The sequence below is a fragment of the Theropithecus gelada genome, chromosome 4 (assembly GCF_003255815.1).
Source record: "Theropithecus gelada isolate Dixy chromosome 4, Tgel_1.0, whole genome shotgun sequence".
NCBI lineage: Eukaryota > Metazoa > Chordata > Mammalia > Primates > Cercopithecidae > Theropithecus > Theropithecus gelada.
The window spans coordinates 37,438,669-37,462,079 of NC_037671.1; the positions used below are offsets into that span (position 1 = coordinate 37,438,669).

Below are 23,411 nucleotides of genomic sequence, written 5' to 3' on the forward strand. Positions count from 1 at the left end.
GGTGCGTCCTTCCTGAGCTGGAAGCCAACCAGGCCTCGAGCTGGTCGCTGGGGCCGGTTCCTGCCGGTCAGCTCCCGCCCCTCGAGAAAGATGGCCTGGGCCGGGCGCGGTGGCTCAAGCCTATAATCCCAGCACTTTGGGAGGCCGAGACGGGCGGATCACAAGGTCAGGAGATCGAGACCATCCTGGTTAACACGGTGAAACCCCGTCTCTACTAAAAAAATACAAAAAACTAGCCGGGCGAGGTGGCAGGCGCCTGTAGTCCCAGCTACTTGGGAGGCTGAGGCAGGAGAATGGTGTAAACCCGGGAGGCGGAGCTTGCAGTGAGCTGAGATCTGGCCACTGCACTCCAGCCTGGGCGACAGAGCTAGACTCCGTCTCAAAAAAAAAAAAGAGAAAGATGGCCTGGAACTGCTGAGACGAGGCGAGAGCATGCGTGGGGCTTTTCTTCAGGCTGTTCAGACAGCCGAGAAGCGGAGCCACACCCAGGAGGGTTGTTTTCACAGCGTGTCCTCCGCCACCGCCACAGGGGCGCAGGGGCCACGCTCTTTCCTCCCATGTGGGAGAAGCGGAGGAGCCGCCAGCGCTGGGGCCAGGCTCTGCTCACTGGGGTTTCCGCCCGTGGCCGCCCTCCGCCTGCTGGCCTCCAGCCCTTGCCTTTCTTGACTCTGAATCTACTCTGTCGCCTTTGCAGTGATGTGAAGAACTGGAGTGCCCCTGCCTGAGAAAATGGAAAGGAAGCGTATCCACTTCACCTGCTCCCGTCCCTCTTTATTACGCTTGACTTCTTACCATAAAAGTGTACAGTAACAAAACAAAAAAGATGAAAGTATTACGGTAAGAATCCAGGTGCAGTGGCTGACACCTGAGTCGAGTGGATCTCCTGTGAGGAGTTCGAGTCCAGCCTGGCCAACATGGTGAGACCCTGACTCTACTGAAAATACAAAAATTAGCCGGCCGTGGTGGCGGGCGCCAGTATTCCCAGCTATTCGGGAGGCTGAGGCAGGGAATTGCTTGAACCCGGGAGGCAGAGGTTGCAGTGAGTGAGATCGCGCCACTGCACTCCAGCCTGGGCAACAGAGCGAGACTCTGTCTCCAAAAAAGAAAAAAAAAAAGAAAAGAAAGAAACTCTGCCTTGAATGAGTTATCCTTAACTTTGCCTTGGCCGGGTGCAGTGGCTCACACTTGTAATCCTAGCACTTTGGGAGGCTGAGACAGGTGAATCACCTGAGGTCAAGGAGTTCGAGACCAGCCTGGCCAACATGGTGAAACCCCGTGTCTACTAAAAACGACAAAAAATTAGCTGGGTATGGTTGCAGACGCCTGTAATCCCAGCGATGCGGGAGGCCGAAGCAGGAGAATCGCTTGAATCTGGGAGGCAGTGGTTGCGGTGAGCGGAAATTGCACCACTGTGCTCCAGCCTGGGCAACAGAGTGAGACTCCATCTCAAAAAAACAAAACAAGGCCAGGCGTGGTGGCTCACGCCTGTAATCCCAGGGCATTGGGAGGCCAAGGCGGGTGGATCACCTGAGGTCAGCAGTTCAAGACCAGCCTGACCAACATGGAGAAACCCCGTCTCTACTAAAAATACAAAATTAGCTGGGTGTGGTGGCTCATGCCTGTAATCCCAGCTACTCAGGAGACTGGGGCAGGAGAATCTCTTGAACCCGGGAGGCAGAGGTTGTGATGAGCCGAAATCATGCCATTGCACTCCAGACTGGGCAACAAGAGTGAAACTCCATCTCAAAAACAAAAACAAAAAAAGACAACCTTTGCCTTGTTAGTGTGGAGTGTGGATGTGTGGATGTTTCTTGCACAACTCTTGGATTTGGAGGGGTAAATTATAAAGACGCCCAAGAGCATTTGTGCTTTAAAAAAGTCCATTCCACCTTGAGGCCCAGGCAGATACTAGGGGAGTGGCCTAGCCAAGTTACTGTTTATCCAGAGCATCTCAGACTCATCCCTACCAAACCCACCCCTTCCTCCTTGCTCTCTCCTGCTGTTTCCCTCAGGGATGCCAACTGTGAAGCAGGCCAGCCTTCACCCTAAACTCACCAGAAGTGGGAGGAAGTTGCATAGTGACTTCAGCAAAGAGTTCAATGAAATATGATGCTTCCTTATTACATAGGGAGATATTTAGGCTGGGTTACTGATTTCTCTTTAAAAATGCAAATTGGGAATTCCATCTGGCATTTTTATTTCTGGGAGAAAGTTTCCAGAATAATACCAGTTCGTTTCCCCCACAAAAATTGCATTGCTGTAAAACTGCCTACTGATGTCTGAAATTCCTCTAACAATTCTTTCATATATGTTAAATTGTCTGTTTAAGTATTCTCTTAATATCCAAATTGTCTGGGAAGGTCAGTGGGAAGAAATAGCAGTCCAGGAGCACATGGTAGTGGGTGTGGGGGAGGGGACTGAAGCCAGAAGAGGAGAGAGAGGAGGTAGCAGAGAAAGACAAAATTAGTTTTCCCAGGGTCAGCCCAGGTACAGCATTTCATGATCTTTATCGTTAACAGTCATCAGAACCAACCAAGCAAAAGTTAGAGGTTGAGGGGAGTAGAAAGATGAAGTAAGAGATATGCACTTCTTCCCTTTGGGGTCTTAGTTAATAACTGATTTCTGTGTAATGATTTACAAAATGCTTTTACATCGCAGATCTATATGCTCTGCACACGATACCATTCAGTAGGCAAGGCAGGTGTCATATTGTACTGTTTGAAAGGTGAACAAGTTGGGGATCAAAGAGATTTCAGAGAGTAACCAAAAGTCACACAGTAAGCAAGGTCTTGCCTCTTGATTAGATACTTTTTCTTAATTCACACCACCTCCTTGACTCTGGTATCTATATGTACACAATAAAATATAACATATAATGGCATGGGAAGTACCAGGGCTGGGGCTTGTAAGTACTTCAGTAAGTACCTCAGTGCTACCTGAGGACTGAGAAAGGGTGAAAGATCTTGCTGGTGTTTGGGTCAGTTCAAGCCTACCCTTTAGCCAGGGTCCTCAGTAAGATTCTGTAACTTGGCCGGGCTCGGTGGCTCACACCTGTAATCCTAGCACTTTAGGAGGCTGAGGTGGGCAGATCACCTGAGGTCAGGAGCTCAAGACCAGCCTGGCCAACATGGTGAAACTCCATCTCTATTAAAAGACAAGAATTAGCTGGGCATGGTGGTGGGCGCCTGTAATCCAAGCTACTCAGGAGACTGAGGCAGAAGAATTGCTTAAACCCAGGAGGTGGATGTTTCAGTGAGCTGAGATCATGCCACTGCACTCCAGCCTGGGCAGCTGAACGAGATTCCGTCTAAAACAAAACAAAACAAAAAAACGCTCCTGGAAGGGAAGGCAGGTGGGGATCACTTGAGGCCAAGAGTTTGAGGCCAGGAGTTTGAGACTAGCTTCAACAACACAGCAAGACCCTGTAAAAAAAATAAAATAAAATAAAAATTAAAAACTAAAAATAAATTTAAAAAAAGATTCTCTAACTCATTTGGTCTTTGGCTTATGTTAGGCCTGGCTCTCCCTCAACCTCAGGACCCTCTTTAAACTCTTCTAATGGGTGAAACTGAAGTTTCTACGTATGTCCATTATTTAGCAGGAATGCCCATCCTGGATAACTTCACACCTTTGCCCTATTAAAGTGCACATACCTCAAATGACCCATAATGCGAGTATTTCCAAGCAACCCACGAACAGAAGAAAAGCCCTGTTTCCTCTTACACTGAAGTATGACCAAAGCTGTCCAGCCCAGGGTTCCCTTTTTCTACCAAGATGTTGTATGACTTTCTCTTCTATTCATAATATATCCATTTGTTTTAATACTAAAGTCTATTTCCCTCAATTTTTTTTTTTTTTTTTTTGAGATAGGGGCTCACTTTGTCGCCCAGGCTGGAGTACAGTGGCACAATCTCAGCTCACTGCAGCCTCGACCTCCTGGGTTCAAGCAGTCCTCCTGCCTCAGTCCTCCAAGTAGCCGGGACTACAGGTGTGTGCCACCACACCCAGTTAATTTTTGCATTTTTTGTTGAGACGGGGTTTCATCATGTTGCCTAGGCTGGTCTCAAACTCCTGAGCTCAAGCAATCTGCCCACCTGGGCCTCCCAAAGTGCTGGAATTACAGGCATGAGCCACTGCACCTGGCCCCTCCCTCAAATCTTTGAGTAGAATTCTTGTTCCAGAAGAAGGGCTTCCTGTACTTGTTGGTACATCTCTGTATATCCCTATGGGTGCCTACAACCCAGTTTGAGAAGCAGCTCATGGTAATTTCAGGCCTGCAACTAGAATTTTCCTGTTCCTTAACCATGTTGTCACATATGAGAGCTTTAACTCAAGCCCAGTAGTGTGATCTATTCTTATTATTAAATACTATTCTGTGTACACTATCCCTCAAAAGCACATTATGTAGGAAGTCAGTCCTATCCACAAAGACATTCTGAAAGAGGAGTGTATAAAGACGAAGATACAAGCGAAATACTTGGAGGTGGCTGTAAGAGGTACAGAATCACAGAATTTAAGAGGAATCCTGGATACAAATCTGCTAACTAAAACAAAACAAAAATGAAAAACCCCTCACTTTACAAAGAAATATTTTAGGCTCAGTGAGGTTAAATGACTTGGCTAAGGTCACCACCAGTTTATGGAAAATTCAGGACTAGAACCCATATCACCATCTGTTTACTCTGTAATGTATAGAGGTATGCAAGAGTAAAAGCTAATGCTGTAAATAAATATTTACATTTCCTAAAGAAAAATGTAAATGATAGAGCATGGAATGGAGAAAGTAAGGGATGAAGTTAAATAAAGGCCAAGATGCAAGTACAGTCGAGTATACTGGAAGATAAACAGTCAACTAAAGTGGTAGGGACACATAAATACAGGGTGGGACATTTAAATGGAACCATTTGGAGTCATGTAAACTGGGACTGACTTCATTATAGCCTCCCTTATGGTACAGAACCGCACGTCCAAACTATTTGCTTTAGTCTTTTGACAAATGTGTTTTCTCCACAGAACCCAAGAGTAGGAGAAGGGTTGAGAGGATCTGGGGGCAGTCTGGAGGTGGTCCTTTGAAGCTGAATGTGAAGTGTGATGGATGGGGAAACCATTACAAATCTTTAAGAGAGGAGGCTCAAAGCGGAAGACAAAGAAGATTCTGGGAGCAATGTTTACTGCCTCCTTTTCTAGCCACATCTCACTCCGTTATCAACACCTCACAGGCTCTGCTGTTCCGACCTCAGGGTCTTTGCATATGCTGTTCCTTCTACCTAGCATGCTTCTCCTTGGTCTAAAAGCCCCTTTTGCCTCCCTGACTCTCATCCTTCAGAACTAGCTTACAAGGCCTAACTTCCTCAGAGGACCTTCCATGGCCCTCCATTAGCTTCTCTCAACACCCTACATGTTTTCTCCATAGCACTCATCACATTTTGTAATCACGTGTTTGTTGGCATACTTAACATTTATTGAGATGTGACTCTCCCATGAGACTAAGCTTTCTGGGAGCAGGGACTGTGTGCATTTTATTAACTGCTGTGCCTGGGACATAGTAGGCGTCCAATCAATAATTATGGAATGAATGAACAGGGGAGACTGCATTGTAAGGGGAGTGACAGAATGGGCCACTGCTCCCCTCACACACCCAAGAGGTCAAGCAAAGTGTCTCTCTTTGGATGCAGTCTTGGTTACCAGAGTCCGTCTTTCTCTTTTTGTCTCATAAACATATAGACATGTTTTCTCTCTTTCTGTGTCTCCTCTGTCCTTAGCTTCCTGAGAGAGCCTTTTAAACCAGCAAAGACAATGTCTGAGAGAAAAAGACTTTTGAGGCCCCGTGACACTGGAGTGCCTCCCACCCCCAATCAGAAGGTGGCAGCAGGGGGCAGTGGCACCATGGGAGTAACTTAGAGCCTGGCTCCTAGATGAAAGAGTTTCTCTCTCTCTCTGCAGAGCAATCCAGGGTCAGCAGCAGCCGAAAGCCACAAAAACTGACTTTAAAAGTCCTCCTAAGAGCTGCATCTTTTGAGTCCCCAAAACAATCACGCCTTGTGCCCCAGGACACGGCGCGAGTTACACACTTAAAGCAGTTTCCACAGAACCGCATTCAGTTGGTTTTAAACTCTGGGGAAAGCTGGCAGCCTCTTTGTGGGTTTTTTAAAAAACTAGTTAGAGGGACAATTAAACCTTTATGGGCCCCAGAATGTACCTATGCAGACATAAATAAGGATCATTCTTCATCACTGGAGAATCCACTTTCTGGCAACAGATATATTTTTCTGCCATTGCAGGACAGAGTTGAGCTCACGTCTCAGAACCTTTATGATTAAATGGGCAGGTGATGGGGGTTAGCATGAGCAGCGTTAGAACTTTGACCCTAAATTTGGCACAGGCCCTTTCTCAAAATGGATATATCGCAGGCCTTGTGCTTAGCTGGTCTTAAATAAATCACATAAACTCCCAAAGCCTTTCCAGAAAGCCGCCAGGATTTTAGGCCAAGAAAACTCATCTTGCTCTCTCTTTCTGTTACTTCGGGCCAAAATGCTCCATTTGTCAAAGAATCCTGACTCTTTTATTCCCACTGTTACAACACAATACAATGTATTCGTATATTTACAGTGCAGTGCCCTTCAATGGTCCAGATGATTTTTTTAATCCAATAATATCATTAAATGCACCAGGGGGCTCTCTTCTGAAAGAACTTTTGAGTAAACTCTTTTGTTAAGGGATGCAATCTTTCATAAGGCAAATCATCAGTCTCCAATTTGTTTTCCAAATCTGAGATTTTCTTAAACCAGGGTCCACTTTAGACGATGGCTTGTGCATTTTCTTTTATTTTTCTGACTTTGGTTAAGACAAGCTTTTCCTGACTAGACATTGTTGGGTAGGGATGAAGGAACCTCAAACACTTGAGAAGTAAATCAGTTTCAGTCATTTGTGTCATCCATAATTCTTTAGAACCACCAGCTTAAAGCAAAGTATAATGATCTCCTGACAAAGAACCCAGCCCCACAGATTTGAGGGCCAGTCTATTTGAAGTCCATCTCAAAAGAAATGTGGGGGAGGGTGTTTGGGACATTATTGTAGTTTTTTTGTTTTGTTTTGTTTTGTTTGTGGCCAAGTACATAGCATAATATTTATCATTTTAACCATTTGTAAGTGTGTACAATTCAGTGGCATTAAATAAATTAAATTCACAATGGTGTGTAATCATCACCACTATCTATACCCAAAACTTTTTCATCATCCCCAACAAAAACTCTGTAACCATTAAACAATAATTCCCCGTCCCTTGCTCCCTTCAGACCCTGGTAACCTCTATTTTACTTTCTGTCTCTATAAAGAGAGAACAGTTTTATACTCCAGTTTTTCTCTGGGACTTTTTTTCTTCCCACAACAGTGTGGCAGGGGAATGGGGAAAGTCGTGGCCATCCTTTTTCACCTTGTAGGCCCTTCCCAGTGCCTCCTCTCCACTCCCCTTTCCTTCACCGACAGCGTCTCTAAGATGAAGCTGGAGCTCATTTGAAAGGTTTAAACTTGCAGAGGGGCTGCAGTCCCCAGCGGGAACAAAAGGAGGTCACTGGGTCTGAGTCTCTGTTACAAGCTCAGGAATGGCAGGAATTTTCTGACTTCAATAGTCTGAGGAAGTGGAACACGATGAGCTAGATGGTTGTTTTGGTGTCTGAAGCCTATGTGGCCCCCCGTTTAGCACCAATCAGTTGCAGAGTTACTCACCTGAGATCTGTCAGGGCTAAGAGAGATGGGATTGCAGTAAGAGGCACAGAGAGCTCCCTTGGGCACCCTCAAATTCCAAGCTGTGGAATTTCTCATTGAAAAACACTGGCTAAGCCACTCACAACCTCTGCAGAATTTACATCTCTTGTACCCATTTGTGGCCGACAGAGGCAGACTCAGAATGACTCATATCCTTCAGTTTGGGTTTCACTTTGCTCATAATGCTTGGAAACTCTCAAAGGAGCTAACCTCCCCCACTTCCCCCACCCTCACACAACTCAGGATAAACAAGAGATTCAGTTTATGAAAAATCTGATTTTTGGTTGTTTCAAGAAATACTTGGGCACCCCCAGTCATCCCTCCCCGACTTCTAGGACTGTGAGCCTGCTGAGGGGGCCCTTAGGACAACCATGGCATGGTGATTCAATGGCTCAGAGAAACTGCAAACCATGGGGTGGTGGAAGGATAGTCACCTCGAAGGCAGGAGGCATGGATTTCTTCTGCTGCCCACTTGCTAGTGACCCTGGGCAAGTCACGTCACAGCTCTGGCCTCATTTCCCTTATGTTGAGTGGAAGTACCCTGCAACTCTGAGAATTTGGGGGTGAGGGGGTGGGGGAGCAAGGCTTTCTAATGTCTGGAATTCTTAAAACAGGGGACAAAGCCTTTTGTTTCCCATAGGTGCTGACCTTAATGGAAAGAATGGTTGTAAGAAGGAGGAGGAGATTTGGGGAAAGAGGAGAGTGGATGGGTGCTTTTAGGATAGATTGAGAATTAAGTTATGGCTGTGTCTTTCTGAGGAATTGTTCAGCAGGCATCTGGAAATAAGCACCTGGAGTTAAGAAGAGGGACTGGGACTGACAACAGGAAGAGTCAGGAGTCATGGTTAATAAATGAAATGGTAATAATACAAGACACACCTATTGAGTGCTTACCATGTGCCAGGACCTTGGGGAGCCCTTCACATAGACGTGTTCCTATCATACACACAACAACCCTATGACAAATATGCTGTTTTTACACCATTTTACAGATGAGGAGAACTTAAATATCCCCCCAAGGCCATAGAACGAGTAAGTGGTAAGCCAGGGGCTTGAACCCAGGGAGTCTGACTTTTCTATCACCTTCTGAAGCTACAGTGGTGGAGAAGCATGGGAGAAAAGAAATACTAGTGGACAGAATCTTGACAAATACCTGTAACAAAGTACTCCTATACTTGATCAACTGCAACCTAAAATCAGATTCTGAGAAGATGAAGGTGTGGGTCAGAAACAGAGAACTATCCACTTCTATCTAGCGATTCTGGCAATTGGGATGGCTCTGCACAAGTTAACTAGTAATGACACCCAAAATATATCGAGCACTCATTATGTGCTAGGCACTGTACTAAAAGGACTTCACGTATAGTATCTCATTTAGTCGTCTTACAAATCCTGCATAGAAGCCATTATAGTGCCCATTTAACAGGAGAGGAAACTGAAGCTTTCAAGAACTTAAGGGACTTAGCCAGCTGGGAACTCAAAGCCAAGCTGTGTGCTTCCAAAGACAGCTCAAGATTTGCCTCCCGAAAGCAGTCTTTCCTGGCCTCTCACAGCAGACATGGAGTGAAACCTCTTGACATTCCTGATTTGTTTCGTGTTAAGATACTCCCTGGTTTGCAGTTAAAGCCAATATTTGAAGTCAGTACTTCTGGAAGTTGCTAAAGGGTTATCAGCTGTCTTGAACTACTGTTTAAGTTTATCACGTGCACCTTCGAGTTAATTTAAGCCAACTAGAATAATAATTTTTGGTCCCCCGAGGCACGCCCAGCTGATTCCCACCACACCCAGTTCCATGGAGAAGCTTGATTGGTCCACAGGTCCCGCCTCCCTTACAGTGATTGGGTCAAATAAAAGCACGTGACACAAGTCAGGTCAACGAGGCGTAAGGAGAGGTCAGCTAGCGGCTTCCGGTAGCGTCCCTCTTCCTTGTACTTCGTCAGGCGTTTTTTGGGAAGTGAGAGTCCTTCCTGCTCTGGACTTTGTCCTGCTGCAGTGGGAGGCCGCCTGACTACCGGCTTCACTAAGCGGAGAGAGGCAGGGAGCCCACTGAAGCCCATCCTGCCCGAGATTCCCCAGCATCCAACCAGTACATTCTTGTTGAAGCTAGCTTGTTTTGGGATGCTTGCCGCTCCCCACCCGCGCTGGAATGTGAGCACCATGAGGGCACGCACCCTGTCCGTCTCCACTGCTGCATCCCCAGTCCTTATACATAGCTGGGCACCGAGAGATACCTTATAATATAGCTGAATGATGAATGAGTGAAGTCATGAATGAACCTAATATAAGCTCAGAGCGGGGCAGGGTGGGTAGTTGGCTGAAAAACACTTTGAAAATAATCTAATCTACATCTCTCTTTTCTACTCTATAGTAAGAAAAGAAACAGGAGCTCAGTGTTAGAACACAGTTATCCTAACTAGGGCACTCTCTAGTGCCATAATGAGGATCTTTGGTCACTGTAACGCAAGCATCCCAGAGGGGCTCTGATGCCACGCCCGGTTCAAGTTGGAGAACAGGACACCCAGGAGGATCCAACTAAATAAAACTTCAGCGTCAGTTGATGATAGAAATAGAGGGTTGGTAAGAAAGAAGAAAGATACAAGATTTTGTATTTAGAATTTTTTTTTTTTTTTTTTTTTTTGAGACGGAGTCTTGCTCTGTCACCCAGGCTGGAGTGCAGTGGTGCGATCTCAGTTCACTGCAAGCTCCACCTCCCAGATTCACGCCATTCTCCTTCCTCAGCCTCCCAAGTAGCTGGGACCACAGGCGCCCGCCACCATGCCCTGCTAATTTTTCGTATTTTTAGTAGAGACAGGTTTTCACCGTGTTAGCCAGGATGGTCTCCATCCCCTGACCTCGTGATCCACCCACCTCGGCCTCCCAAAGTGCTGGGATTACAAGCGTGAGCCACCGCGCCCGGACTCTTTTTTTTTTCTTTTTAAAGAACATACAATTTTTGTACTAGTTGATTAATGTTTAATGCTGGCTGTTTTGATGAATAAAGTTTAGGAAATGTATGATTATGATTGCAGGGGCTTTTAGCATATAGAGCTGCATCTGCATCCCACTTTGGACGTAGGGGTCAGACTATGCAAAGCCTTGTTTGCTGGGAATGCACCTCTCTAAACGTTCAAAATTGCAGAATGAAAGTTATGAAGCACTGGCAGACTTCACAACTCCTTTACATTCCATTCCATAGTTTGTCTATGCTTTTTACCAAATATTTCGTTTCTTTTTCTGAATTTCAGATATCCACATTCCACAGAGAATTTTTTTTTTAAATCAACTTTATTGAAGTATAATTTTCATAAATGTGCCAACTTTAAGTGTACCTTTTGATGAGTTTTACAAATACATATATTCGTGAAAACACCACCACAGTCGAACAGAATATTTCCATCATCCCCAAAGGTTTCCTTGTCCCCATTTGCAGTCAATATCTGTCTCCTTATCCCAGGGCCCAGGCAACCACTGATCCTCTTTACCTGTTCTAAAACTTCATATAAATAGAACTGTACAATATGTATTTGGCAGGTAGAGCTGCCAAAAAATACCACAGACTGGGTTGTGTAAGCAATGGAAATTTATTTTTTTACAGTTTTAAAGACTGGAAGTCCAAGATGAAGATGTCGGCAGGTTTGGTTTCTCCTGAGGCCTCTCTTTGGCTTGCAGATGGCTGTCTTCTGGCTCTGTCCTCACATGGCCTTTTCTCGGGACACACACATCTTTGGTGTCTCTTCCTCTTTTTATAAGGACACTAGTCCTATTGGGTTAGAGCCCCAGTTCAATAGGTCCCTATCGGATTTGACTTATTGGCCCTTTGACTTCATTTAACTTTAATTACCTCTTTAAAGGCCCCATCTCTAAATACAGTCATGTTGTAGGAAAGGATTTCAACTTATGAATTTTGCGAGGGACACAATCAGTTCATAACAGTAGTCTTTTGTGTCTGACTTCTATGACTCAGCGTGTCTATGTGATTTATGCATGCCATGGCATCTATCAGTAGCTTGTTCCTTTTAATTGCTGAGTAGAAGTCCATTGTATGAATATATCACAGTTTATTTATCCTTTTATCTATTGATGGACTTTGGGCTGTTTCCAGTTTTTTACTATTATGAATAAAACTGTTAACATTCTAGTATATCTTTTTGTGGACATATATCTTAGTTTATCTTGGGTAAATATCCAGGAGTAGGATTACTGGATTATATTGTGTTTAATTTTATAAGAAACTGTCAAACATTTCTCCAAAGTGGGTGTACCATTTTATATTTCCACCAGCAGTGTATGAAAGTTTCAGTTGTTCCACATCCTTACCAATGCTTGGGACTGTCAATTTGAAAAAAAGTCATTCTAGTAAGTAATGGTTCCTTGTCGTGGTTTTAACTTGCATTTCCCTGATGACCAATTGTTGAGCATCTCTTCATGTACTTATTTATCAACCAAATGTCTCATTTGGTGGTGTCTGTGCAAGTCTTTTGCACTTTTTCTTTCTTTTTAAAAAAGACTTTAGGCCAGGTGTGGTGGCGCATGCCTGTAATCCCAGCACTTTGGGAGGCTCAGATAGGAGGATCGCTTGAGCCCAGTAGTTTGAGACCAGCCTGGGCAACATTGCAAGACCTCATCTCTATGAAAAATATATATATTTTTAAAATAATTTAAAAGGACTTTATTTTTTTAAGAGCAGTTTTAGGTTTACAGCAAAACTGAGAGGAAGATACAGATTTCTCATCTACTCCCTGCCCCAACATGTGTAGATCTCCCCCATTATCAATATCCCCTATGAGTGTGGTGCAAATTGTTGCTGTTGATGAACCAATACTGACACATCACAATCACCCAAAGTATATCGTTTACATCAGGATTCTCTCTTGGTGTTGTACATTCTGTGAGTTTAGACAAATGTATAATGATGTGTGTCCATCATTATTGTGTCTTACAGAGTTTTCACTGTCCTAAAAATCCTCTGTGCTCTGCCTATTCATCACCCTTCCCCACCCCATGTTTAAATTGGCATTGGCAAACTTTTTTTTTTTTTTTAATTTTCTATATATATTTTTTGAGGTGGAGTCTTGCTCTGTCACCCAGGCTGGAGTGCAGTGGTGCGATCTCGGCTCACTGCAGCCCCTGTCTCCCGGGTTCAAGTGATTCTCCTGCCTCAGCCTCCCAAGTAGCTGGGATTACAGGCACCTGCCACCATGCCCAGCTAATTTTTGTATTTTTAGTAGAGATGGGGTCTCACCATGTTGGCCAGGCTGGTCTCAAACTCCTGACTTCAAATCATCCACCCACCTTGGCCTCTCAAAGTGCTGAGATTACAAGCATGAGCCACCGCACCCGGCAGGGCAAAGTTGTTTATAATATTCCCTTACAATATCCTCCTATTACTTGTAAAATCTGTCATTAAGTCACTTCTCTTATTTCTGATATTCTTAATTTGTGTTTTTTTTCTCTTTTTTCCTGATCCATGCCTAGAAGTTGATCAATATGATCTTTTCAAATAACTAGCTTCTGGTGTCATTGATTTTTCTCCATTGTTTTTCAGTATTGTTTCATTATTTTCTGTTTTGATCTTCATTATTTCCTTTCCTCCGCTTACTTAGGGTTTCATTTGCTCTTCTTTTTCTCATTTCTTAAGGTAGAGGCTGAAGTTATTGACTTGAAACCTTTTAAGTGCTGATTTAGTGGCACCCACAAATTTGGGTATGTTGGGTTTCCATTTTCATTCCATTCAAAATACATTCTGATCCCTCCTGCCTTTTTGACTGATAGGTTATTAAGAAGTGCCTTATCTAGTTTCCAAATATTTGGAGATTTTCTAAGACTCTATTATTCACTATTTATAATTTAATTCCATTGTGGTGAGATAACTTTTTTATTATGACTTGAATCCTTTCAAATGTTTGAGACTTGTTTTATGGCCCAGAATATGGCCTATTTTGTTAAATGTTCCTTGTGCATGTGAAAAGAATGTGCATTTTGCTGTTGCTGGATGGAGTGTTCTATAAGTGTCAACTAGGTCAAGTTGATTGATGGGGTTATTCAAATCCTCTATATACTTGCTTATTTTCTACCCAATTATCTATTGGTTATTAAGAGGGAGTAGTGAAATCTCTGATTATAATTATGGTTTTTCTATTTGTCTTTGCAGCTCTATCCATTTTTGCTTCATGTATTTTGAAACTCTGTTACTAGGTGCATAAACTTTTAGAATTTTGATGTATTGACTTATAATTATGAAATGATCTTTACACTTGGTAATATTCTTTGATCTAAAATCTTCATCTGATACTCATATAGCCATTCTATCTTTTGATTAATGTTAGCTTGGCATATCTTTTTCCAACCTCCTTTTACATTTTAACATATTGTGTCTATATTGTGTTTCTTATAAGCATTATATAATGTCTTGCTTTTTAATCCAATCTGACAATCTCTGCCTATTAATTAGAACATTTAGACCACTTGCTTTTGTTTCTCACCTCAAAGAAACATGCGGGTTATTCTGTTTTAATTGTGGTAAAATATATATAACATAAAATTTATCATCTTAACCATTTTAAGTATTCAGTACAGTAATGTTAAGTATATTCACATTGTTTTGCAACCAATCTCTAGAACTTTTTCATCTTGCAAAATTGAGACTCTTTGCCCATTAAACAACAACTCCCCATTTCCCTGCTCCCCACCTCTTGGCAGCCACCATTCTACTTTCTACTTTCTGCTCTCGATACCTCGTATAAGTGGAATCCTACAGTATAGACCATTTACTTATCATGTGATTATTGACAGGTTAAGTTTAAGCTTATCAGCTTCTTTTTGTTCTATATTTGTTCCATTTCTTTTTTGTTTCTTTGTTTTCTCTTTTTCTCCCTTCTTTTGGATTTTTTAAAAATAATTTCACTTTATTTTCTTTGTTGGGTTAGTAGCTGTAATTCTTTGTTTTGTTATTTTAATGGTTGCTTCAGGGTTTATGGCTTGTATATCTTATCACAGTCTGCCTTCACCACTTTACATATAAGAATTTTAATATACTTCCATTTCTCCTCTCCTGACCTTTCTGCTTTCATTATCATACTTTTTACTTATTCATATGTTATAAACCACACAATATGTCATATTTTTTATTTAAGCAGTCAACTATCATTGAAAGTGATAGTCAATTATCATTGAAAGTGATGCAGTCAATTATCATTTTATAAATCTTACATATTTGCCCATGTATTTACCTTTATTCCTTTGGGTAGATCTATGTTTCAATCTGGTATTATTTTCCTTCTGCTTCAATAATTTTCTTTAACATTTCTTGTGTGTTTGTTTGAGACAGGCTCACTCTGTTACCCAGGCTGGAGTGCAGTGACGTGATCACGGCTCACTGCAGCCTTCACCTCTTGGGCTCAGGCAATCTTCCTGCCTCAGCCTCCTGAGTAGCTGGGACTACAGGTATGTGCCACCACACCCAGCTAATTTTTTTATTTTTTGTAGTGATGGGGTCTAATCTTGTGGCCCAAGCTGTTCTTGAACTCCTGGGCTCAAAAGATCCTTCCATTTCAGCCTCCCAAAGTGTTGGGATTGCAGGTGTGAGCTACCGCGCCCAGCCTAACATTTTTTATAGTAGTTTTGCCAGTGATGAATTTTTTCAACTTTTGCATATCTGAAAAGGTTTCTATTATAGCTTCATTTTTGAAGATATTTCTGCTGATATAGGATTCAGATTGACAGATTTTTTTTCTTTCAGCACTTAAATCTTGCTGCACTGTTTTCTCACTTGCCCTGTTTCCAGCGGGAAATCTGCTGCTATCCTTATATTTGTACCTTTATATGTAATATGTCTTTTTTCTCTGGCTGCTTCTAAGATTTTCTTTTTATTACATATATTGAACAATTTGATTATATATGCACTGGTGTAATTTTCTTCAGACTTATTGTGCTGGGACTCATTGAGCTTCTTGAATTTGTGGGTTTATAGTTTTCATAAAATAGAAATTTTTTGAGTGTTACTTCTTCAAATAATTTTTCTGTACTCCCTGTTTTTCACGGACTCCAATTACAGGTATATGAGCCTGCTTGAAGTTGTCCTGTAGCTCACTGTGCTCTTTTAACTTTTTAAGCTTCTTTATTCTCTGTATGTTTAATTTGAAATAGCTTCTATTGTTGTGTCTTTCTAATAATAAAATTTTCCTCTGCTACATCTAGTCTGCTATCAACCTTAGCCAATGCAATTTTCATCTTACTCATTGTAGTTTTCATGTTACTAATTGTAGTTTTCATCTCAAAAGTTCATTTTGCATCGTTGAAATATTATGCATGTTTTTGAACATATGGAATACAGCCATAATAATTGTTTTAACATACTCATCTGTTAATTCTAACATCTTTGTCAGTTTTGGGTCAATTTTATTATTTTATTTTTATTTATTATTATTTTTTGAGACAGAGTCTCACTCTGTCCCCGCTGGAGTATAGTGGCGCGATGTCAGCTCACTGCAACCTCTACCTCCCGAGTTCAAGCAATTCTCTTGCCTCAACCTCCCTAGTAGCTGGGACTACAGGCACGTGCCACCATTCCTGGCTAATTTTTCGTAATTTTAGTAGAGACAGGGTTTTACCATGTTAGCCAGGATGGTCTCGATCTCCTGACTTCGTGATCCGCCCACCTCGGCCTCCCAAAGTGCTGGGATGAGAGGTGTGAGTCACCGCGCCTGGCTAGTTCTGGGTCAATTTTAATTGATTGATCTTTCTTCTCATTATGGGTTATATTTTGCATGCCTGGTATTCTTTCATTAGATGCCTAATGTGAATTTTACCTCTTGAGTACAGGATATTTTGGTATTTCTACAATATTCTTGAGCTTTGTTGTAGGATTGTTATAGGATTAGATTAGGTTACTGGGCAGCAGTTTGATTCTTTTGGTCTGTCTTTTAAGAGTTATTGGGTGGGTGCCAGGCAAGGTGGATCATGCCTATAATCCCATCACTTTGAACACTTTGGGAGGACGAGGCGGGAGGATCACTTGAGCCCAGGGGTTCAAGACTAGCCTGGGTAACATAGTGAGACTCCATCTCTATTAAAAAATATAAAAATCAGCCAGGCAAGGTGGTATGGGCCTATAGTCTTAGCTACTCGGGAGCCTGAGGTGAGATGATTGCTTGAGCCCAGGAGGTTGAGGCTGCAGCGAGCCAAGATTGTGCCACTACACTCCAGGCTGGATGACAGAGTGAGACCCTGTTTCCAAAAAAATTAAAAAGGGTTATTAGGTGGGACCAAAGCAGTGTTTTGTATTGGGGTAATTATTCCTCAATATCAAGGCAATACCCTTTTGAGTATTTTACCCATGCCTCATGAATTAGGAAGTTTTCCAGTCTGGCTGGTGGAAACACTCTTCCCACCTCTGTGTGAACACGTAACATTGCCCTCTCATCCTCTTAGAAGGTTCTCTCCCTAGCTTTGGGTAGTTTTCTCACCCTATGGGTCAATAATGCCAGATACTTGGGGGAGACCCTCTGTACAACTCCAGGCCACTGTGTCGCTCTCTCCTGTCTAGTATTCTGTCCTGAAAACTCTGGCTACCTTGGTATCCTTGGACTCTTAGCTCTGTCTCTTCAGCTCAGAATTGGCTGAGATGTGCCTGGTTTTCTCTCCCTGTACCACAGCCTGGAAGCCTTCATAAAGCAGTAAGCTGTGGGGGAGTTGTGGGGCTTCCCTTGTTTTTCCATCTCTCAGTAAATGTCCTTTCTTGCCTGAAACAGTCTTGAAAACCAACTTACCTTCTTTCCTTCCTTCTTTCTTCCTTCCCTCTTTCTTCCCCCTTCCTTCCCTCTTTCTTCCCATTCCTTCCCTCTCTCATCTCCCTCATTCTTTCCTTATCTCCCTCCCTCACTTCTTCCTTTCCTCCATCCTTCTTTCTTTCATTTCAGGAAGGAAAGGAAATCCAGTCACTATTGCTCCAACTTGGCCGAGAGCAAAAGTCCTTTCTGTTCAAATTCTTTTTTATCCTTTGTAACAACTATAATAGTGCTGGGCACATGGTTGGTTCATTGATTGAATGCTTCTTGAGTGCATTCATCTTTTAAGTAATAATATCCAAGTAAAAATTTGTTTAGAAATTCAATTGTAGGGCCAGGTGCGGTGGCTCACGCCTATAATTCCAGCACTTTGGGAGGCTGAGGTGGGTGGATCATTTGAGGTCAGGAGTTCAAGATCAGCCTGGCCAACATGGTGAAACCCCATCTCTATTAAAAATGCAAAAATTAGCCAGGCATGATGGCGGGTACCTGTAGTCCCAGCTACTTGGGAGGCTGAGGCAGGAGAATTGCTTGAATGCGGAAGGCAGAGGTTGCAGTGAACCAAGATCATGCTACTGCACTCCAGCCTGGGTGACAGAGCGAGACTCCATCTCAAAAACCAAACACACACACACAAAAACAAAACAAAACAAAACAAAAAAGAATGATTGAATGGGTAGGATACTTTTTTTTTTTTTTTTAAATAAGCGTCTCCCTCTGTTACCTAGGCTGGAGTACAATGATGTGATCTTGGCTCACTGCAACCTCTGCCTCCCGGGTTCAAGCAGTTCTGCCTTATCCTCCGGAGTAACTGGGACTACAGGTGCCTGCCACCATGCCTGGCTAATTTTTAATAGAGACAAGGTTTCACTGTGTTGACCAGGCTGGTCTCGAACTCCTGACTTCAAGAGATCTGCCCGCCTCAGCCTCCCAGAGTGCTGGGATTATAGGCGTGAGCCACCACACCTGACCTAGAACACTTTTTGTTTCACCAAACAATGTAATTTTATTTCAATAACATCTCTATCTGATGTTCCTCTTTCCATTTTATAAATTGAAGCTCTAGTTCTAATAGACTAATGTCTCTTCTGGTCTCTTTACAGTGTGCTCTGTTAGCCCTCACTTTGTAACATTTTTCGTCAGATGAAGTTAAGACAAATCAATATTTCTTCCTCTACAAGACAGGCTGACATTCTGATTTGGAAATCTTCATTGAAGAAATTTGGCTTATATTCTTGGAAACTTCAGGCTTGCATAACACTTTGACTTCTAGCTTAATTCTTGTGGAATCTTGAGGTTCAGGCCCTTCTCGTCAAGTTCTTTCTGTGGCCCAGCCAAACCTGGCGCATCCTTCCAGCCCAGCTTAAGCCTTCCTTCCTCTGTGATGCCTACTGCCACAGTGATCTTGTCCTTCTACCTGCTCCTCAGAACTTCATTGTCTTTTCCACCCACCTGGTGCCTAATCGACTGTACTGCCTTGTCATACCCTTTGTATTTAGTCAGAGCATCTGTTTCAACCAGCTTGTAACCACCTTCAGACGGGAGGCCCACAGTGCCTAAAACAGTAATAATAATAATAATAGTAATAACCAGCATTTATTGAGTACTTACCATATGCCAGGCCCTATTCTAAGAGCTTGTTATGGATGACTTCAGTTAACTTTCACCCATTCAAAGGGGATAATGCTGTTACAATCCCACTTTCCAGATAAGGAAGCAGAAGACCAGGGGAGTTGGGTCAGTTAGCAGAGCCAGGATTTAAACTCAAGCACTCTGAGAGCAGAGCCTGAGCCACCCTCAACCCCTATACTCTGCCGTGGCACTGGGGGTTCAGTAGTTGCTCAATATAGCTTTGTTGAATGAATGAAAACATGGAGGCTTGTCCTGTGCAGGAGAGAAACCTCCAGAGGAGGCCCTGTTCTGTTACACTTACAGCTTTGCTGTGTGCCATCACTACTTGCACATCATTGCTGTTGTTTCAGGAGCAAGATCCTGTGTGGTCCAGGAGGGAAAAGAGGTTAGGAAGTGAGATGCCCACACCCCTCTCCTGCCTTCCTCCCTTGCAGGTTGGGCAGCGAACAAGTTGGGGCAGCTCTTCTTCCTACCACCCCTTGCTCTCAGAGCTAGCCAGCAACCTGGAGCAGGGAGAGGTAGAAAGGAAGGCATGGGGGGCAGCGACAGCTTCAGGATCACTCGTTCCTGGGGCCCTTGCCTTCTGAGGCTCAGTCAACCGGATGTTCCTTTAGCTTGCCGGAATTTGGCCGGATTTACAGAGATAAGATCAATCTGACCCTTAATTCCTTAAATGTAATTTATGGGCTTGCCTCCTGTGTGCCACAACACGTCTGGCTATCCAAAATCTGGTAATTATTTATGTAAACACAGGATCCTGCCTTTGTGGATTATAATTGGACTTGAACAGCAAGAAGCAGGGACTTACACAGTTGGGGCTGCACTGAAACCCTTCTTTTGAAAATACTCACCTGAGCCTTTGAAATCTTCCCTGTGGCTCATGGATGGCTTTAACCAGACCAAAAAAACATTCTTTTCTCCTCCTCCTGCAGGCCTGGGCAAATTTGTTCCCAAACACCACCAGATTTTCTAGGTCCTTTCAGAGGATGGGCTGAAGATACCCCATCATCTGAACTGGACTGAGAGGACAGGTGCCCTGGGAGGGAGCCTCCATGGATCTCCTCATGGTCTGTTGGGACATGAATTTTTATACCCCCTCTAAGAAGAAACAGGATTAGGAATTTTATGCTGTTTGGAAAAGAGGAGAGGTGGCTGGCACAAGAGAAAGATCTTTGTTTTTTATTCATGCTGTGAGTTTCCCAGGAGCCTTTGCTGTACATACACACACAAGAGCCAGGAGGATTAGAGGAAAGAAAATGAGTTGATTGAACCAGATGGTTCAGGAAGCACTCCCAGGAGGCTGCTGGGATGGATGAATCCGTGTCTTTAAATAACATTAATTTCAGAAAGGCCCAAATTGTTTCCTAAATTACTACACTGAACTTTTACCTTTCATCTGTTTTTATGGCACCTCTCTGGTTGAAGGCAGGAGCTACTGCTTTCTGACAAACCAGCTTTGGAGAAATCCGTCATCCTTGGTGAAGCTGGTAAGGAATTGTTTTCCTGGAGGAAAAAGAAATCCTTAAGAATCCAAGTGCTTTGAAAAACAGATTTAGGCAGAAACAAGCACCCCTGGGTGATCTGAACAAGCTACCAAGTTCTAATGCCAGCTGAGACACTCATTTCCTCAGTGGCTGGGGGCAAACCACTTAACCTCAGTTTCCCCATCTGTAAAATGGGGTTAATAATGCTTACCTGCTGCAGGAGTGCTGTGAGGTTTTAATTGGGTAATGGCTGTGGAGCCCTTTGATGTAGTAAGTTTTATTAACTTGTAAGGGGTTCCCTGAGGCCAGAAAAAGCAGTTAAACCCAAGAGAGAGAAGAAAGGCACTGAAAGGAAAGCAAAGCTCAGCTAAGTGTTTCACCTCCAGCTCCAATTTCAGAAGTGTGGAGTCCAGCTGCTCCACTGTGAGTGGAAAGCAGTGACTGGGGCTGGGGACTGTCTGAATAGCATCGGGGGAGGGAAAGCTTCAGGGTCATCTCAGAGGGAGCTTGGCTTTCAGATTGTGAAGGGTAAAGGTAAGCAAGTAGTCTTGCTTGATCAAACCAGGATCATTCTCTGGCCCCACTGAGGTTCTTTGCTAAGAACCTTCTCCAGTAAGAGAATTACTTTGCTATTAATCCAAGGTCCTTGTAATTGAATTTAGAAACCCCTAGCCTCTGGCCTCCTGTTTCCCAACAATTAAAAAGAGAACTGGCCTCTAGCCAGGGTTGCTGACCAGAGAAGAGTTGGAAGGACAGCACCAACCAGAGGTTAGAAAACTGGGGAGTTTTCCAAGCTCCACCATTCACAGCTAGGCAGACCAACATAGACTGCTCGGCCAGCTCTGTGCTTCAGTTTCCCACTCCATAAAATTGATTGCCGTTAAAGCCCAAATAATTAAGATTTGGAACGTGAAATGCACTAAAATGATAAAGAACAAACCCCTACTCGCCTTTCAGTAAGTTAAAAAAATCAATTATTTGAATAATTTTACTCCAAGCCAACTCATTCAGCATGAGAGACCCCATGCTCCTCTTCCTCCTGTCTAACTTTTGTTGGGTGCCCACCACACAGCCACGGTCATTCAGCATCAGCTACATGAACACAGCCTAGGAGGGTAATCAACTGGTCCTGGTTTGCCTAGACTATCCTCGTTTTAGCTCTGAAAATCTCATGTTCCAGGAGCCCCTCCTAATCGCAAGCAAACTGGGATGGTTGATCACCCTAACATGTCCTTGGGCTGGTTGGAAAGTGCTGGCTACAGTTCCTGTCAAGCAGTTATTGACCTACCACGGGCATATCTTAGGAAAAGGGGCGCAGTGGTGTGGCAGAGGTGAAGGAGTCCTATGATCCAGGCTGTCATTCCTGGCTCTGCCTCTCTCTACTGACTTCAGATCAGACCCGTGGCCTCAGTTTCCTCATCTGCAAAGGGAGGTAGTGTGACATGATGCCTTTTCACCTTTCCTCCAGGAGACATGGCTGCAAAGACACGCCCATCAACTTGCCCAGCCCCAGGGGGGATGCTGTGTGCTTTGCAATGAGTGGCAAAACACACAGCGTGGGGACACACTGGGGACCAAAGTCCATCCCTGCTTGTGGGATTCAGCTCCTTGGTGTCCACTGATTCCTTTAATGCTCTTTCTTTGTGAGAAGGAAGCACATGGGTGGGAATGTGTCAGCCCTCAATTAACCAGCTGAGTGTTGTACATATCTCTTTAGATCACTTTCCTTCCTAAAATGAGCACATTATATCTCTGAGATCTGAAACTTGACTTTTCCAAGACTGTGTTCAAGTTTGGCAAAATGAGCACTGAGTCCAAAAATTAAAGCAATTTAAAAGACCCACTGTTTCCCTTATCATAATTTAGGCTACACATTTTTAGTATGGTTTTCTATTCCTGTGTTTTATTTTACAATATAAAGAAAAATACCTGCTGTAAAGGAAGTAAAATTCTATAAATTATACATATGTTTTGTCTTCATTGTCCAGATTCTCCAGCCAGCCTATTGCTTGGATATACCCTTTGTTCAATCCATGTAGACCGAGGAGATAATCAGGGTTGGGATTGTTTTGATGGAGGTGGCTTTCTTTTTGGGGATTGATTCTTTTAAAAATGCCCTTGATAGGCGCTTATCTTAATGAAAACAGTCTTCTCGTGACAGACCGGAACCTGGCTTTTATAGCATTAAAAAAAGTAATTTACATTAAGAAGAAATGGGAAACAGTGATTGAATCAAAGCCACCCTGAGCAGCTTCCCCCTGCTCTGCCCCATTTGAAAACAGCCCTGTTTCCATTTCACCGCTGAGCTCAGCCTGCCTGCTCCAGACGTCCAGACCTCGCACTCTATAAATTGTCTCTGCCCTTGCCCCGGAGTTGCTGACTATATGTATTTTTGGGCCCGGCATTAATTCCCTCATCTTTGGCTGGTGACATTAAGATTTGTAACTGATAGAATGTGTTTTTAATGTATTTCCTGCAGGTTACTATTAAAGAAATCTAATTCTTCTGAACTTGCAAAAGGTTCTGCTGCCATTAAAAAAAAAAAAAAAAGTATTACGGGAAGAATTTCCCCGAAGCCTCCAGATGGACTGGGCAGCCAGAGGGGTCTGGGGCTCCGGAATTCTCTGCTTAGCTCGGCCACTCACTCTTCCTCCTCCTGCCCAGTCTGTTGTCTCTCTGCACCTTAGTATTCCTGGGTATGAAATGAGGATAAATATTTGTCTATGAGATGAGGGTGTTGTAAGGA

General features: G+C 43.3%; 1 long non-coding RNA gene across 1 annotated transcript; it reads left to right on the top strand.

Annotated features, from left to right (window-relative positions):
* Positions 1-9,918: 9,918 nt before the first annotated feature.
* On the top strand, positions 9,919-22,628 carry LOC112623823. Its single transcript, XR_003119209.1, has 2 exons — positions 9,919-10,341; positions 18,653-22,628. It is a non-coding gene; the product is annotated as an uncharacterized LOC112623823 (long non-coding RNA).
* The last annotated feature ends 783 nt before the right edge of the window (positions 22,629-23,411 follow it).